Below are 18,507 nucleotides of genomic sequence, written 5' to 3' on the forward strand. Positions count from 1 at the left end.
CTCAAGGTCCTCTAAAGAGTGTGATATTTTACAACCAAATTAAGTATCCTTATTCTTGACAGTAAACAGCAAACTGGGAGAAATTAGTTATTATTAATCATAATAATATCAAAGGTTTACATAACACTTACTATATATGCTAGGCACTGTTTTAAGCACTTCATAACTTTAACTCCATGATTTCACACATGACAAAGCAAGCATTTCAGAGCTAAGGAAATAGGCATAGAGAAATGAAATAATTAGTCAGTGGCGGTGTAGGACTCTACAAAGGGAACCCAACTTGAGGGTCCATGCTCTGGACCTCCATCCCACCCTGCCTCTCTTGGATAATGGTGTCAGAAAGCATATAGTCATTCTCTAGATAGCCTCAGTGGTAGCTTTTAAATCTCTGGCAGAGAGTCTTCATTCTCTCTGACCTTCCCAGACTCTCTGGCTTGGTTCATTTTCTAATCTCTGGCAGATTCAATCCACAGATTTCTTCAAAAGATGAGGCCCTGGGAGGCAAGCCTCTAGCTTCTTGATGAAGACTACTCAGCCTCAACAGCCATATGCCCCTGGGTAAACTTCTGGTGCCTCCTGAGACAATGTCCTACAATCAACCTTCACAAAGTAACTGAAAAGTCATCTTTCTTAAACCCAGGGAGATCTCTGACCCAGCCAGAGGATAAAAGAAACACTTCCTCCAAGAAAAGCAGTTGATGATGTCAGATAAATTAAGTTTTTGTAAAAGTTTAATGCCTGAGATGGTACAACACAATGGTCTGAAAATAGAGCTTGGCCTTTATGGGCTACTTAACCACTAAACTTCAAATTCCTTCTGCCTTATTCTTCCATTAGGAAGGCCAAAGCCACCAAGAGGAAAAGAAGAGTGTGGTGAACCTCATGAAAATACTGAAAAAAGAAGTAAACCAACAAATGTGAAGATAAAAATCTTCTCTAAAAATATGATATTCTCTGCCTTGCTCATTTTGTTTTTCATCTTAGATACAAGGGAGGTAAAAAGGGGATGAAAATAGCAAGATCAAGAAAAGCTAATCAGCCTGCAATGCTTTTCCGCTTCCAATTCTGAGCCCATAATTATATTATTCCCCCAAAATAATGGCTTTCAAATGCCACTACTACCTAAACTGAACTACAAGGAAATAAATGATATCATCATGGGCTTAACTTTGTTATGTTTATCTTATTAAATTTATGCACATCAGAAGCATAGAAAATTCACCAGACTTCAACATTCATTTAAAAAGAAAAGAATTGCACAAGAAAACCTGATCATCTTAAATCTTAGTTTTAATTTCTTCCTATAATCCCACAGACCTAGTAAGGAAAATGTTGTTTCCCATCATCTGGATTTACTATTAGTTTCCATCAGCTGTGGGAATAACAAGTTACTCACACCAGCAGCCCTCTGCCTGCTGCAACACGCAACATTTGCAAGTACTGCCTGCAATATCTTATTTGTGTATTACCTCTTATTTGAGCCAATCAGAAGTCAAGGTAGGTTGGGAAGGAGGGGAGGTGAGGAAAGGGCAACTGAAGCCAAGAGAAATCCCACACCCACTCCACAATGCAGTCACTGCTTGGTCCCCAAATACAATAAAAAGCATATGAGTGCCCCTGAAAGCTGGAAGACACTGAAGAGGTTTATTCTGTGGGACTCAGTCTCACCTGAGGATAGAGGCTTTTGTAGTTCTAAACAAGATGAAAACAAAAAGACATTTATTTACTAAATACAGGAGTGGACAGGACAGAGCGTCATTATGAGCTCAAGCAAATAACACAGCTTGTTTGAGGGCAGCTAGAAATAAAAACCCTCTTTAGGGATGGAAAATAGAAGGAAAATTGGGATTTCATTTCTTCCTTAAATGGGCATTATCTGGCAAATGTCAAGTTACCTTCCTAGGATAAAAGTCCTTGTCTACCAAGGTTATAAAATGAAAAGCACATCTTTAAACAATTTTTGCAGGAACTTCTTCCATTCTTTCATTTCTGAAATAATGCAAAAGACTGATTTTTAAGATTTTTTTTTTGTAAGTAGGCTCCACACCCAACATGGAGCCCAATGTGGGGCTTGAACTCACAACCCTGAGATCAAGACCTGAGCTGAGATCAAGATTCAAACTCTTAACCAACTGAGTTACCTAGGTGCCCTGATTTTAAGATTTTAAATGAGATTTTTTTTAATGATCATGCACAGTTACAGAGAGCCTGAATTGGTCCACAAGAATTAAAGACAGCAAAATGTCCAAATTTTAATTTGTGACGTCTGAGGCCATGGCAGCTTAAATGAGGTCTGGACCTCTAGCTTTTCTCCAAAGAGGCCATATACTAAGAGCTCTAGGCCACTAAAGTCTAAGAGCCAAAGGCAATTTTCATTTATTTCTTAGTAAAATAGAAGTATTGTAATGCCTAGTTGAAAAGGTACCTGTTGAATGAAGAGGGCTAAATGAAAAATTAAAATAGCCTCAAGGAAGACCTGATGTTGAACCCAGCTATGCTACATAAATAGCAAGGAAAAACATCCTGTTAATATCAGCTTGATTTGTAAGAGCCAGAAATTAGAAATGACCCTGATGCCCTTCAACAGGTGAATAGTTAAACTGTGATATATCCCTTATCATGGGATACTACTAAGCAATAAAAAGGAACAAATTATAGCTACATGCAACAACTTGTGTGAATCTCAAGGGAATTATGCTGACTGTAAAAAGGTAATTCCCAAAGGTTACATACTGTATTGTTCCATCTATATGACATTCTTGAAATGGCAAAATCATAGAAATGGAGAACAGACTACTGGTTGCTAGGGGTTAGGGATGCAGATAGAGGAGGTAAGAGGAAGATGGATATGGTTATAAAAGAGAAATGGGAGTATCCCCTTGGGGATGGAACCAATAAGTATCTTGGTGATAGTGCTGGATATCTGTGATAAAACTGTATAGAACTTAATATACAGCCACCTGGATGGCTCAGTGATTGAGTGTCTGCCTTTGGCTTAGGTTGTGATCCTGGGGTCCTGGGATTGAGTCCCGCATCAGGCTCCACACAAGGAGCCTCCTTCTCCCTCTATGTCTCTGCCTCTCTCTGTGTCTCTTATGAATAAAGTTTTAAAAATCTTAAAAAAAAAATACACACAGGCACACGTGCACACATAATATTGATGTATCCTAGAGGTGATTACTGTACTATATAGTTGTGTGTGATGTTACCACCATTGAGAAAAACTGGGTCAAGGGTACACAGACCTTTTTGTATTATTTCTTTCCATATTATTTCTTATAATAGCATGAGAATCTATAATTATCTCAAAATAAAAAGTTTAATTAAAAAAAATCTTGAAGCAATCTTTCCTCTCCCTCCATCAGCACCACTAATTTGAGACTATGTGTGTGTAGTCAACACATGAAACCTTTCCTAACTACCTATACAGATTTTTCCTACCTCTAAACTCCCAATGTACCAATTGTTTTTATCACACAATCTAATTCTTCCTCTTAAGATTAAGGACAACTATTTTAGGACTCTTCTCTCCCTCATCAACAATAAGAGTTTCTGTGATAGGGCCACTGTCCTAACCCTTTTTGATACCCTCTCAGTGCCTAGCACGATGCTGAGCCTAGAGACTGAATAAAAGCGTTTTTAATAAATGAGTGAGTGAAAGAATGTATACATTTCCTACTCCCCATAGTAGAGCTGGATAAACCAGAAATTCACAATGCTTTTGCTCCAATTTTCAGTAACAGCTGTGCCTGCTGCCTTACAAGCCTCTTAAAAAATTAAAGATCTTAAAAAAAAAAAAATTAAAGGTCTTCTGAAGCTGAGCCTAGAGTAGTAGTAAGCATGTACATAGAATTTGTCAGAGCTGCACTGATTATCTACTGTGTGACCTTGTGGCAGTTCATTTCTCAGAATCCCATTTTCCCTTTTGCAAGGTGGCTGTATGAATGAGATATAGTGTACCTAAACAGCCTAGCTCAATGCCAACCTAGGTAGAAGCTTAAGAAATGTTAATATCCTTCCACAGACACTTCTAGACACTAATGTTCACTTCATAGTTCAAAATTGTAGCCAGTTCTAAGATTAGGTCTTTTTAAATAAAGAAGCAGTGTTTCTTTTACGTAGCACCTTTCTCTGAAGATCAGACTTTGCTTCCATTGACAATGGCAGAAGTCATGTGGCAAAGTAAACGGAGATGGAGGGTAGACTAAATGGGAAATGGCTAGTTTGCATGGAAGCTAATCAGGGCAGTGATGGGTAGCTGTGCATGTACTACAAGCACCTCTCCCTATAAATCACTACAGAGGGCTTGTGTTTAGCTGGCTCCCCTCCCTGATGGTTCCATGTAGCGGTCCTGCCCAAAGGCAGCTGAGACACTAGGGGAAGACACACACAAAGCCTACTGACCCCAAGAATGACAGGATGGTGGTCCTGAAGGGAAGGAGGGACTATCTATGTTTATTTTCCGTGCTAGGAAGTATTTGTTTTCAGGGTAAGTCTACTGCTTCCTTCTCAGGGCTGGGAGTGCCTTGGTCCATTCTTACCCTGAGGGTGATAACGTTTCCCCTAAGTGTGCAGCTGTTTGAAAACATATTTGCTCTAGATGTGTCACTGGGTCATGAGGAGTTCTCTGAGAAATACTTTACACATGGGTGTCTCCAAGCCCAGGCAGTAGAGATATTTGCTGATCTGTGAGGCAGAGATGAGCAAACACTGGATATGGTTCCAGGGTCCAGGTTTTATTTATTTATTTATTATTTATTTATTTATAAATATTTTATTTATTCATGGGGGGGGGCAGAGACACAGGGAGAGGGAGAAGCAGGCTCCATGCAGGGAGCCTGATGCGGGACTCCAGGACCACGCCCTAGGCCAAAGGCAGGCATTAAACCACTGAGCCACCCAGGGATCCCCCAGGGTCCAGGTTTTAAAAGAATATACCAAATCAATTGGTCAGTCAACAGCATTTTGAGCCTCAACCATACTTGACCTTTGCTGGAAACTGAGGAAGAATCATGCATGACTGATAGAAAAGGTCCCCTTCCTTAATGCAGCTTGTGTTTAATTTTGCATACTTACATGTGTTTGCTTTACTTCTACCATAATGGTCTTGCATGACATAACAGCACATTTTGTCAAAGCAAAGGTCTTAAAAATAGATAGAACATTATTCAAAGCATATTCTCTAGAACTTAGAGACGCATATGAAATAGAATATAAAGATATGTACATAAAGGTATGTCTATCTTAAACAATGAAGGTATAGCATATCCCAGAGAGTTCAGCAAAGATGAATGTGTTCTTCGGAAGGATTATAAATTTTAAAGCTTTATGAGCTTTATTCTCTTCCTTATTTTATACAATAAATAATAGCATATACTTACTAAGTAATTAATTATTATGTGCCAGGCATTATACTAAGCCCTTCAAAGAATCAGTTCATTTAATCTTTAAAATAATCTAAAGTGATGTACCTAACATTTTTCCTATTTTGTAGATGAGGAAACTTCAGCTTACAAACACCAAGGATATAAAACCAGAATCATGTGATTCAGAACCAGTATTCTTGACCTTCACAATAAGATACAATACTATACTATATGCTTGTTTGCTTTAGAGAAGGCCAATGTTATTATTGCTATTACTGAACTAAGAAAGTATACAGTATTGATCTTTCAAACATATTTAGGTTACTCCACACAAACTGTAAATATATAAATGTTTTGTCCCACGGAAATGGCAATTTCACTTCGTTCAACCTAATATAATATGACAGAATGGCATGTCCCTAGCCCCAGCACAGACCCTAACTAGCTGTATGACTTTAGGCAAATCATTTAAGATTTATAGTCTTCACTTGCTTGACCACATAAAATGAAGAGATTGAGCTGAATGCATCTTCAGTCCCTTTCAGCTCTATAATTACAAGGAGGGAGGAGGAAGAAGCACTGTAATTCATCTGTTCACCAATTATTTATTAAGTGACTACTACCTATCTAACACTGTGGTTTCTTTTTCTTTCTAAATTCATCTGTATTGCAAGGATAGGCTCCCAGCAGCTTCCTCTGATCCCTGGGCTCCCACATGTTAGAGAGAAAGAACAGTTTGAAGATCCTTGTTAGTCTGCTATTTAGGGAAAGTGGGGTGTGCCCTACGGTGTTGTGTTGGCAGCTCCTGCTCCATCAAACTTCCACAGCAGAAGAGAATACCAAAGGATCTAGAACACTTTAGGATGAAGAGATGAAGTATGATATAGAATAAGAAATGGGACATGTGAACAAATGTGTATCTTCCAAGGCAAAGAACTCTCAGTAAATATTCTGGCTCACAATGACTTCTGAAAAATATTCCACTCCTTTCTGGACTTCATTTGCACCTCCTCAGGAAGACAGTAATATAGAGATTCATTGATTTAAGTTTAAAACAAAAGAACAAACAAAAACTCCAGAAAGGAAGAGCCCTCTGGATAGAGCACTTGAGCACCTAGGCTCAACCTTTGCAATGACTGAAGATTGGGAGTAGAGGGTTACAGAAACACCTACTACAGGCCTGGGGGCTGATTCTATACCTGGCTGTGCCATCTACTAATCTGGACTTATGATTCAACTTGCCTCTGACTCAGTTTCCTCATCTGTAGAATAAAGACTGGGGTAAATGACCTCTGTACATCTTTCCCATTCTAAAGGTTGACCAGCCCTTTATCTATGTTTTTACCATCTAATCTGCCATCTGTTCCTTTTGCACTGTCCACTGTAGACACAGCAAACAGCTGTTTTCCACCACACCTACAACAGCTCTTCAAATACATACTTGAATACTCTTATGAGTGCCAATTTCATTCCCTCTCCTCTGGCTCAAATCAAAGTCCTGGATGAAGTGGGGTTAGCAAGATATTGAGAGTAACTCATGTGGGGTGATATGACTAATTTTTTTTTTTAAGATTTTACTTATTTATTTGAGAGAGCACAAGCAGGAAGGGGGAGGGGCAGAGGGAGAAGCAGACTCCCCACTAAGCAGGGAGCCTGATGCGGGGCTCCATTCCAGGATCCTGGGATCATGACCTGAATCAAAGGCAGATGCTAGGGCAGCCTGGGTGGCTAAGAGGTTTAGCGCTGCCTTCAGCCCAGGGTGTGATTCTGGAGACCTGGGATCTGGTCCCACATCGGGCTCCCTGTGTGGAGCCTGCTTCTCCCTCTGCCTGTGTCTCTGCCTCTCTGTCTCGGTGTCTCTCATGAATAAATAAATAAAATCTTAAAAAAAAAAAAAGGCAGATGCTAAACCAATTGACCCACCACCCAAGTGCCCCTAAGTTTTTGAGAGAACACATACAGCAAATACAGTTTGCTTCTCAGCTTTCTGAAACTGAGAAAGACCCAAAACTCTCAACCTCATTCCCTGGGAGTTCTACCAGCTGTTAAAAGAATACAAAAGCTTCAAGAGAAGGGGATTAATAGCCCTGACATGCTGACAGTCTAGCTGAGATCAAATGTACACATAGTATGTAACTGGTGAATTCTATAGGACAGATATTATTATGTGCTAAATTTAGGTATATACCCAGTAAGAGTCAAAGCCAGATGAACAAGGGCAGATGAGAGGTACAGTCTGCTCTAGGGAAAACCTACTGTTCTGTACAAGAGTAAACTCTTTGAATCACTGAAAAAGACATAACTTGCCAGGGAAACTACCAACCCAGCCTCTAGTGGGAAGTGGTTCTCAAATTAGGGGTGACCCTGGACTCTACCAATAGAGCTCCCTCAAACTCATTCTTCTGGAATAGTTCAGAATCCAGTATCTCACGGAGCAGTGGAGGCAAGTAACAGCCAAATGTCCTTTGACTTTCAGTATTCTATTCCAACTTAGGGTTGCTCATTTCTCTCTGAACCCGTAGCTTAATTTTCTAGTCCATTTAATGCAAACCATCTTTAAATGGGGTACCTATGAAATGTGTCACTTTAAGTAACTTCAAGTCTCCAGAAGGATATTTTTTTCCTCTTCAAACACATTTAGAAACAATAAACCAAGGAGTCAAAATGATTTCACAAGAAAAGTAATCATAAAAGCAAACTGTTAATAAACTGCATGCCCCCCACCACTCAGATCCTTATTAGTTTCAAAGCTTTTTAAAAATCTCTTCATTACAAAATATAAATACTTATAAGGAAGTCATTTGAAAATTGTTACAAATCGGGGATCCCTGGGTGGCGCAGCGGTTTGGCGCCTGCCTTTGGCCCAGGGCGCGATCCTGGAGACCCGGGATCGAATCCCACGTCGGGCTCCCGGTGCATGGAGCCTGCTTCTCCCTCTGCCTGTGTCTCTGCCTCTCTCTCTCTCTCTGTGACTATCATAAATAAATAAAAAATTAAAAAAAAAAAAAGAAAATTGTTACAAATCAAAGTCTTTGTTTTAGAGATGAGCCGTTTTCTTCTGAGCCTCAATTAAAAACCTCCAATAGACAGAAATGGAGAAAAATTTCAGCCACCTCAAATTTTTTTTAAAGACTTTATTTATTTATTCATGAGAAAGAGAGAGAGAGAGGCAGAGGGAGAAACAGGCTCCACGCAGGAAGCCCGACACGGGACTCGATCCTGGGTCTCCAGGATCACACCCTGGACCAAAGGCGACACCAAACCACTGAGCCACCCAGGCTACCCAGCCACCTCAAATTTTGATAATACCCATGAAATGTCAACTGATATATTTCATAACCAGTATTTTATAAACTTGTCCTTAAAAATCAAGGGCATGTTCTCAACACTTTCTGTCATGGAAATTGTTCCAACAGGCAAATAAATAGGCATTTCCATGGTTAAGGGCTCTCAGCTGTCACATTATTTAGTTCTGTACAAATGAAAAATCCTATTACCAAAAAAAGCTGGAGAATCTGCAGCTGGAAGCTGGCAAACAATTGCATTTTCACATTGTTTTAGTCACTATGCTCCCTCAATGCAAATATGAAACCTGCAAAAGATTTAATTAAAAATAACTATGTGGTCTAAAAAGCAAGTCCAGCACAACTGGAAACATGTCAAAATAAGAAGTTATTGCCTTGCCATCTATAAGTGATGATGCTTATGCAATTCATTAGAGAAAAGAGCTCACATTTCCTCAATCCCCATGCTCCAATGACTCAAAAGTACAGATTTAACTCTAAAGGACAACAGAACAAGCAGTTAGCCTCCTACTTCCTCAAGGTCACAGAGTGGATTTTCGTAGGCCAAAACTCAAAAGAATCCAAATTCCCAAACAGGCATCATGTATCTCTATGAACTAGCTCCCTATGGGGGGAACTTGAGTTTACAAAGTCTAATCCGCTTATATAGGGCTTGATTTCTATTTGCCTGATATTTGAGGAAAGGAAAAAAAAATGATTATATTATGGGGGGGGGGGAGGACAAGACTCAAACATGAATTCTCATTTCTTTCTGATAAAAAATTTAAATAATTATTTAAGGTTTACATAGAAGTAGAAGAAGAAGAATTTCCAGAAATTACTTCGGGAATTAATGAAGAGTGGAGTGCTTCATCTGCACTTTCCCTTTAATAAAACCAAGAAATATCAAGAAATAGATGGCATTAAAAATGCCTGGGTCCCATCTAATGATTTTTGACATGAGCATCAAGAACATTCAGTAGAGAAAAGACAGACTTTTCAACAAAAGGTCCTAGGAAAACAGGATATCCACATATAAACGAATGAAGCTGGGCCCTTACCTAACATCATACACAAAAATTAACTCAAGATGAATCAAAGACCTAAATGTAAGACCTAAAACTAAGAAGCTCTCAGAAGAAAACACAGGAGAAAAGCTTCTTAACATTGGATTTAGCAATGACCTCCTGCCTATGACACCAAAGGACAAGCAACAAAAGAAAAATAAATTGGACTTCATGAAAATAAAAACATTTGTGCCTCAAAAGACACTATCAACAAAGTAAAAAGGCAACCCACAGAATGTGAGAAAAATATTGAAAATCATATATCTGATAAGGGATTAATATCCAGGATATACAGATAACTCCTAAAATTTAACAACAAACCCCAATTCAAAGTTAGCAAAGGACTCAAAGGGACATTTCTCTAAACAAGACCTACAAATGGCAAAATAAGCACAAAAGATACTCAACATCAGTAATCACTTAGGAAAGTTTAAATTTAAACTACAACAAAATATCACCTCACATCCATTTGAATGGTTACGATAAAAAAAAAAAAAACGGAAAATAACTAAGTGTTGGCAAGGATACAGAGAAACCACATCCCTTGTGCACTATTGGTAGAAGTCTAAAATAGTAGAGCTGCTACGAAACACAGTATGGCAGAGCCTCAAAAAATTAAAAACTGAATTACCAGAGGATCTAGTAATCCTATCTCTGGGTATATACCAAAAGAATTGAAAGCATGGTCTCAAAGACATATTGGTACACCTATGTTCATAATATTCACAAGAGCTAACACATGAAAGTAACCCAAATGTCCATTGATGGAGGAATGGATAAGCAAAATGTGCTATATACATACAACTGAATATTACTGATCCTTAAAAAGGAAGAAAATTTTGGTATATACTACAACACAAGTGAATTTGAGGACATTATACTAAGTGAAATAAGCCAGTCACAAAAAGAGAAATACTATGTGATTCCAATTGCTTGAGATACTTAATCAAATCATAGAAAGTAGAATGGTGGTTGCCAGGGGCTAAGGGTAGGAGAGAATAGGGAATTGTTATTTAATAGATATAGAATTTCAGTGCAAATGTAACTGAACCAATGTGTTCACTCCTTGGTGAGTCAAAGAAACTACACCAGGTGAGTTGTCACAAAAAGAAAAAACTTTATTTGCAGCAAATAAGGAGATCATGTGGAATAGCTTCCAAAGCCATGACTCAGAGCGAGAGAGACAGAGAGAGAACCTTCTGTTTAGGATTAGAATGAGTATTCAGATAGGGAACCCTTCTCATCATATGTAGAGGCAGGCATAAGAGTGTATATATATATGCCCTAAGGAAATATGCCTATACTTACATTGTATGTTATCTAAATGAGACTGGGCTCCTCTTTGGGCAGAGATGTTAGTATTACAGTGAGGTAAAGGCAATTGCCCATCATTCCAGGGGTCACTCCATAGGAGTCAGGGGTTTAGCTCAAAAGGCCTGAGTGGCCTGGGCCTGGAAGGTCTTGTCAGGGCAGTGGTCATCACCTAAGGAGTGGTTTCAGGTTTCATTTGCCTGAGGTAAGAGGAAAAGTAGAAAGAAAGAACAGTGTAAGGAAAAATATAAGACAAAGGTTAGTGAGTACAAGCAGGTGGACAGTAAAGGTCAGGTCTTGGGGTCTAGGACGGGAGTTATGGAAATGGATGGTGGTGATGGTTGTACAACATGTGAATGTGATGCCATTGTACACTTAGAAAAGGTTAGAATGGTAAATTTTATGTGTATTTTACCAAAAAAAATGTATTTAAAGATTTTATTTTATTTATTTATTCATGAGACACACGGGGGGGGGGGGGGGCGGGTGGGCACAGGCAGAGGGAGAAGCAGGCTCCATGCAGGGAGCCGGACATGGGACTTGATCTTGGGTCCCCAGGACCACGCCCTGGACTGAAGGTGGCACAAAACCGCTGAGCCGCTGGGGCTGCCCCCTCAATTTTTTTAAATGGGTGAAACACCTCCGTTCCTATTTTCTTATACTACCACTAAGGAGAGGTCAAGTGGCTGTTGGGTATTCACATTTACAATTCTGAATTAACCACTCATTATAGGACCTTGGGCAAGTGACTTAGTCTCTCTGTATGTCAGCTTTCTCAGTGGCAAAATATCTACTTGAAAGTGTGATGTGAGGATGAGATGAGTTTGCAGGCGTAAAGCACAGTAAAGTCTAGCACAGTAAAGACTACATATTCATTGTTGTTATCACTATCACCACCACTAACTCTGTTCTCCGTGATCCAAATAAAATCGTATCCTACCAAGGAAAAACCATTTGCATTTCATTCTCTGAAAGATGATGGATGGCCTGGCCCCAGGTTTAGTATCTGATCTAACAATAACTGAATATTTTCTTCCTCAGCCAGAACACACTAATGGGAACTAGGGCCCAAGTTACAGTGTCCTTTGGGCAGCAAAATAGTTAAGATACATATGCCTAAGTTGCATTCATTCAGCAAATGTTAACCATGTACCTTGTCTGTGCCGAGCATTGTACCAGGTGCTGATTTAATTTGCTGACAGCACTTTCCACTGTCATCTCTGGAACCCAAGCCCTGGTTTCCTTACTGAAGTGTGAGGATCATCTAAAAGAAATGTTGTATAAAAAGCTTTTCCCAGGACTAAATTAACAAAAATACACGAGGGCACCCCCAACTGTGCATTTCTGTTTTTCTCCTTATAGTTCTATTAAAAAACAAACAACTCTCCATTTACTTTCAAATTTCATAAAGCCAATCATTCCCAGGTAAATTTTTGCCCAAAATCTGTCAGGAAGGGAGACCTCAGGCAAACTTGGCAAAACCACAGAGCAGACCATCTCCGGCCTTCCCTGGGCAGGCACAAGAATAGAGCCAAGAAGGCTGCAAGTGCCAGCCACACTGGGAGATCCCAGAACTGGGAAAGGCACACACGTGTACAGGGCATGCACTCCTCTAAAACTTCTGGCCGGGTACCAGAAGCTAACACTTTTCAAAACTTAACATTAATGGAGGCCCAGATTAGATTTAGCCACTTGTAAAAGTGATATGATGATTAATTATTATTTTATGAAGTCACACCACGTGTTCAGGCCAAAGAGGTAAAAACAAAAACAAAAAAGCACTGCTTTGGGAGTCAGACCTGGGCTTGAGCTCCAGGGCTACTTCACAGCTGTGTGACTCTGGGAAAATATTAACTTCCCTAAGTTTCATTTCCTTATCTATAACATACAGCTTAAAATTCCTGCCTTTGAGGGTCTTTGTGATGATTAAAGGAAATGATTCATACCACACACCTAGCTGATGTCTTGACACAATAGAAATCCAATACGATGGATGCTCTGCTCACTCTATATTTTCAGGCAGGAAAAATGTCCCACGGAACTCAACTCTGGATTTAGAAGAATAATAAGAATGGATCCCAGGTAAATATTCCCCCTAGTTTTTCTAAGAGCCCAGTTCTGATAACCGGTATTTTTAAGACTCTGACAGTATTTGAGACATTATCCAAAAAATCCAACCAAATATTCTCCAATAGCTCCTTCTCACTGAAATTTTATAATGGGCAATCAAGAAGCCTTCAGCTTTATTCTGCAGAGCGCCATATACAAGACCATGTACATACAATCTTAAGAACTGCGGTCCTCTTATATAAAAACCAATAACTTCTCTCTGAGCTCTCCTATCTCTCAAGTCTTGGCGAAAAGAGAGGGAGGGAAGGAGGAAGGAAAGAAGGATTGCCTCTGCATCTGTGGCATTTTGTTAGGAGTTAACTGGACAAGTAGTCTGGGCCAGGGTCCCCAACAAGAAAATACAAAGTCAGGACAGCTGAAATAAAACAGCACTGACATCCTGTTTTGCAGCTGAGACAGGACTGCACTGACATTCTGTTTTGCAGCCTTTGCAGAAATGCCTTGTGCAAAATGTCCTAAAATAAGACAACCACAAAACACTGGTCAATATCACAGGCAAGAGGCAGTTAAGACCTAAGCCCCCAGATGTTAGGAAAAAAAAAAAAAAACCCTAAACCAAAACAAAACAAAAAAAAAACACCAGCACTTGGGCATTAACCTAATAGGTAGACAGCTATGTGACCAAAGCCCTGACTGGCAAGACTCAGCATACCCTGTTTAAGAAAGTTCTGCAAAAGAGCTCATAAAAACCCCTAAACTTAGAAACCCCAGGAGCAACCTACTCAGGCCCCTCTCCAGGAGCTTTACATTCTTGCCCAATAAACTTTGCTTTGCTGCCCACCACTCTTCATCTAGTCTACCTCTTCAGTCTCTGAAGTGGCACGACCACGAACCCAGACACTGGGGGACACAAATCCTGTAACAATTTCATAGTGTTGAGGGCATCCCCAAGACCAGGTCCAGGTTTTAATGCTTTACTAAGTAAGGACTCATAAGGCAGCATACAACCATACTCACAGCTAGGATTTATTACTCTGAAAGGATACAAAGCATAATCAGCAAAGAAAAAAGGTAGATGGGGTCAATGAAGATTGGGGAAAACCAAACCTAACCTTCAAAGAGTCCTCTTCCAGAAGAGTCATCCGGGTCACGCAGCAAGTTCTGACACCATGTGTGAAATGTTACCAACCAGGGATCTCAATAGAGATTCAGTGGCCAGGATTTTTATTGGAACCTGGTCAGGTAGACACTCTCTGCCTGGCACATAACCAAATTCCAGACTCCCAGGAGGAAAGCAGGTGCTCAGCTAAACTGCACTGTTTGCACAAATCAGTTAGGTACGGTGAGCCACTCTGATCATTTAGGGTGGTGTGAACCCTTCCGAAATCCAAGTTCCCAGACACCAATAAAAGAGCAACCTGGCAAGGAGGTCTTTCTAAGGATAAGCAGTCTCAGGCTTGATGTGTGAATTCTTTCCTGCATACAAGGGAACAAAAATCCAAACATCTAATTAATACCTGCCCACCGACCACTAAATTCTCAGGGCCAACTGATATATTGAAATCCTTAAAAAAACAAAACACACACACACAGTGAATGTAATTCAGGGCTTCAAAATATATTCATTCAGCATATTTTTACTGTGTCAGCCTGCTGTGCCCCAGGCAGTAAGGAAATAACAAGTCCTCTAGTCCCCGTCCTTTAAGAACTTTCAGACCAATAGGGAAGATAAGAGGAGTACAGAAAGAGTGATAGTACTAGTTAGTATGCGATGATGGCCATAAAAGACATGAACTGGGCCAGAGAGAGAAGGGAGAGAAGACTTCCTGCTGCGATGAACAAAGATTAAGGTAAGAATTGCCATAGAGCTGCAGTTTTGTTTTTTGTTTTGTTTTTTGTTTTTTTGTTTTTTGTTTTTTGTTTGTTGTTGTTGTTGTTGTTGTTTTAGAGCTGCCGTTTTAAGGACAGGTAGGATTTGAGAGTAAGTGACAAGCTAGGAATAGCTCAACAAGGGGAATAAAAGTATCACTCCAGGCAAAGAAGCTGCATGAACACAGTACAGAGGCCACTAGAGGGAAAGGGGAATATGATTTGAATAGAAGACAGGGCTCGTGGAAAGAGGTAATAGAAGAATTAAAAACCAGCCAGGGTGCCCGGGTGGCTCATTAAGCATCCCACTTAGTTTGGCTTAGGTCATGATTGCAGTGCTGTGAGCTCTACACCAGGTGTGGATTCTCCCTCTCTCCCCTGCTCCTCCCTCTGCTCACATGCTTTCTTGCTCTCTCCAAATAAATAAAATCAATCGATCAATAAATCAGAGGCTAGTATGAGATCAATGAAGGTCTCAGGTGTCAGACTGAGATTGTCCTTTATGTGGTAGGTGAGGGGGAGTGTGCATACATGTGTATGTGTTTTTACTTTTTCAATCATACTACTTTATTTTTTTAATTTTTTAAAAAAGATTTTTATTTATTTATTCATGAGAGACACACTGAGAGGCAGAGGCATAGGCAGAGGGAGAAGCAGGCTCTCCATGGGGAGCCTGATGCGGGACTTGATACCAGGACCCTGGGATCTCTGCTCTGAGCCGAAGGCAGACGCTCAACTACTGAGCCATCCCTGGGTGGCTATAAGCCAAAGGGCCAAGACCTTCACAGTAAACTTCACAGCAGCTAAAGAAGGCTAGAAGTAGCAGAAGAGGTGAAATATAAATATCATTTGGAATAACATTGGGAATGAAGCAGTAACAACACATCTTGAGAAACGTATGAATTAAACAAGATTCAAAAAAAATTTTGAATTTTTTAATTGATTTTTGAAATGATTTTATTTATTCATGAGAGAGACACACACAGAGAGAGGGGCACAGACACAGGCAGAGGGAGAAGCAGGCTCCATTCCATGCAGGGAGCCTGAGGTGGGACCCAATCGTAGGTCTCCAGGATCACACCCTGGGCTGAAGGTGGCGCTAAACCGCTGAGCCACCTGGGTTGCCCAAGATTCAAAATTCTTAAAGTTAATTGAGGTGTTTGTGCACCATAGTAAGAATGCCTAGAAAACCAGGTGGGTTAAAGGTAAAAACTAATAGCGTGGCAGGAAATTCAGTGGACATGTCTAGAACTCTAACAGAGATGAGCAATCAGTGCTCAGGAGAGAGGCTGTGGCTGGAGCTAGAAACATGGCCGTTGGCAGCATGGAGTCTCAAGTGCAGGTGGCTAAACTCTCAGCAAGGGGGAGAATGCAGTGAAAAAGCACAGAGAAGAAAGCAGATGATATTGTACTTAAGTGAAGAGAGAAAGAGCAGTCAGGTTGTAAAAAAACAAAACAGTAGTGTGTTCCAAAGCTGGGGAAAGCATTTCAGGAAAGAGGGAGCTGTCAGCCTAGGCAGCTGCTGCAACAAGTTGAGGCAGAGTCAGGCAGAGAAAAGGGCACTAGACTTGGTAACTGGCTTGTCACCAGTGACCTTTGCCCATCAAAAGACAGGGCAGGACAGAAAACTGTCCCACAAAGAACTCTGTGAACCAAGGCCTCTTGTCACTGGGAAAAGAAGGTGAGATGAAGTCCTAGAGGCTGGAGAGGGTAGTAAAAAGAGTAAAGAAAGTAGTAGAAAGAGGGTACCCATCCTTTAAAAGAAGAGGTTGCAGAGACGTGGTATCTGAATAACAGTGGCACTGACTACGGTGATAGGAATGGCTGACGCCCCTTCTCTTTCAGTGGACAGAAATGAGGAGACGCTCAAATGAGACAAATGAGTTCTTCACAATCCAAAAGGACAGGGATGACTGTGCAAAGCAGCCAGCTCCCTCAGACAGCCACAATGGAGAACGGCAGAATGAAGGAGGAAACGAAGTGCAGAACTGCCAAGGCCCTTCCAATGGGACACTAGTTTGAAAATGGTAGAGCCTCCATTTTTAGTAACAGATGTGTCAACAGATGTGTCAACAGAAAAACCTCCCTGTCAGAGGCAGATGGTCCATTTCACTCCAGAATTAATCTTGTGCAGGTCACAAATGTTCCTCCTGAGGAAAAGTCATCCTCTCCACTGTTAGAAGCTTACTGGTCAGATATCCACCAGCAAGCACAGTATTTTTCCCCAGACACACAGACCCATTGGTAATAGGCATTTTGGAGAAGCCAAATACTATACATGGCAAATCCACAGCTATGCATTTCTTTTGCCTCATGCCAACAGAACTTGGCTCTTGAGCTTCACAGAGTTAGTACTGTAAACACATATATGCACGCACACTGAGAAGTTCTCTTTAAACATGCTACTTCAGTTCAAATCTGGGCACTAACATTTACTAGCTTTATGATCTGAGACATCACTTAATCTCTGTGTTTTCTCATCTGTAAAATGGGCTTAACAAAAGTACCTAGTGCATATAGTTGTGGTGAGGATTAAATGAGCTAATTTGTGTAAGTATTCAATAATTATGAGCTATTACTATCTCATTTGAGTCTTATTTAATTCCATGAAGTAAAGCTAGGTAATCATTAACATCTCTTATTACTAATGAGGGCACTGAGACTCAGAGAAGAAATACTTGCCTAATTTTCACACAGAACAGAACACAAGACAAGATCTTAAAATAATCCAGCCTCCTTAATAAGTGGCACAAAGCTCTCCACAATCAGCCAACTGCCCTCCTCCCTGGCCCAGCTCTTTCCAGTCTTGCTTTGAACATAAAATTGTGCCCACCACACAATTTTCCACCCTTCCTAACTTTCTGATACCTATCCATCCTTCAGTCTCAAGTGCTACCTCTTCTAGGAAGCCCTTGGCAATTGATCATCCTTCCCCTCACTACCCCACCTCCTTCCTCTGTGCTCATGTCTATTAACATCATATTGCATGGTAATTACAGAGGTCTGTCTTCCCCACTGATTTCTAGCCTAAAACAATTTCTGGCATATAATAAACAGTAAATGTTTATCGAATGAACTTGTCTCCAAACCTGATATTCTTCCCACTACAGTATGCTTTCCCTTTTATCAAAAAATGTTTATTATGTAATAGTAATCTAAAAAGAGGTGAAACAAAAATCAACTAATCATACTGTATTTAAATATTAAACTAAATAAAACACTTAAAACACTTGCTCACTGTAACCAGAAATAGTGAAACCGTTCAGAGACCTGACCACTCCCATCCCCAGTTTATCAGTCCTTGTGCCTTTGGTCTCAAAGGGAAGAGACCCAACCTGGATCTACCAAAGGACTTAGCCTAGGCTCGATTGACCCAGTGAGAAGCACCTGGCGTGGCATGGAAGAAGACAGATTCAAAGATCCCATACTCTAAAACTCCCAGGTGAGATGCCTTCAGGAGTTTCAGATTGCATATTGCTCTTTGAAGGTCACATGGCAGGCCAAGACTGGCTTTCAGTTCTTTTTTTTTTTTTTTTT

The 18,507-nt window shown here is 40.3% G+C and overlaps 1 protein-coding gene across 1 annotated transcript in view; it reads right to left on the reverse strand.

Annotated features, from left to right (window-relative positions):
- SYTL2 (synaptotagmin like 2) overlaps positions 1 to 18,507 on the reverse strand; it is a 151,735-nt gene that overhangs the window by 95,431 nt on the left and 37,797 nt on the right.

Source organism: Vulpes lagopus, chromosome 15 (genome assembly GCF_018345385.1).
Source record: "Vulpes lagopus strain Blue_001 chromosome 15, ASM1834538v1, whole genome shotgun sequence".
Lineage (NCBI taxonomy): Eukaryota > Metazoa > Chordata > Mammalia > Carnivora > Canidae > Vulpes > Vulpes lagopus.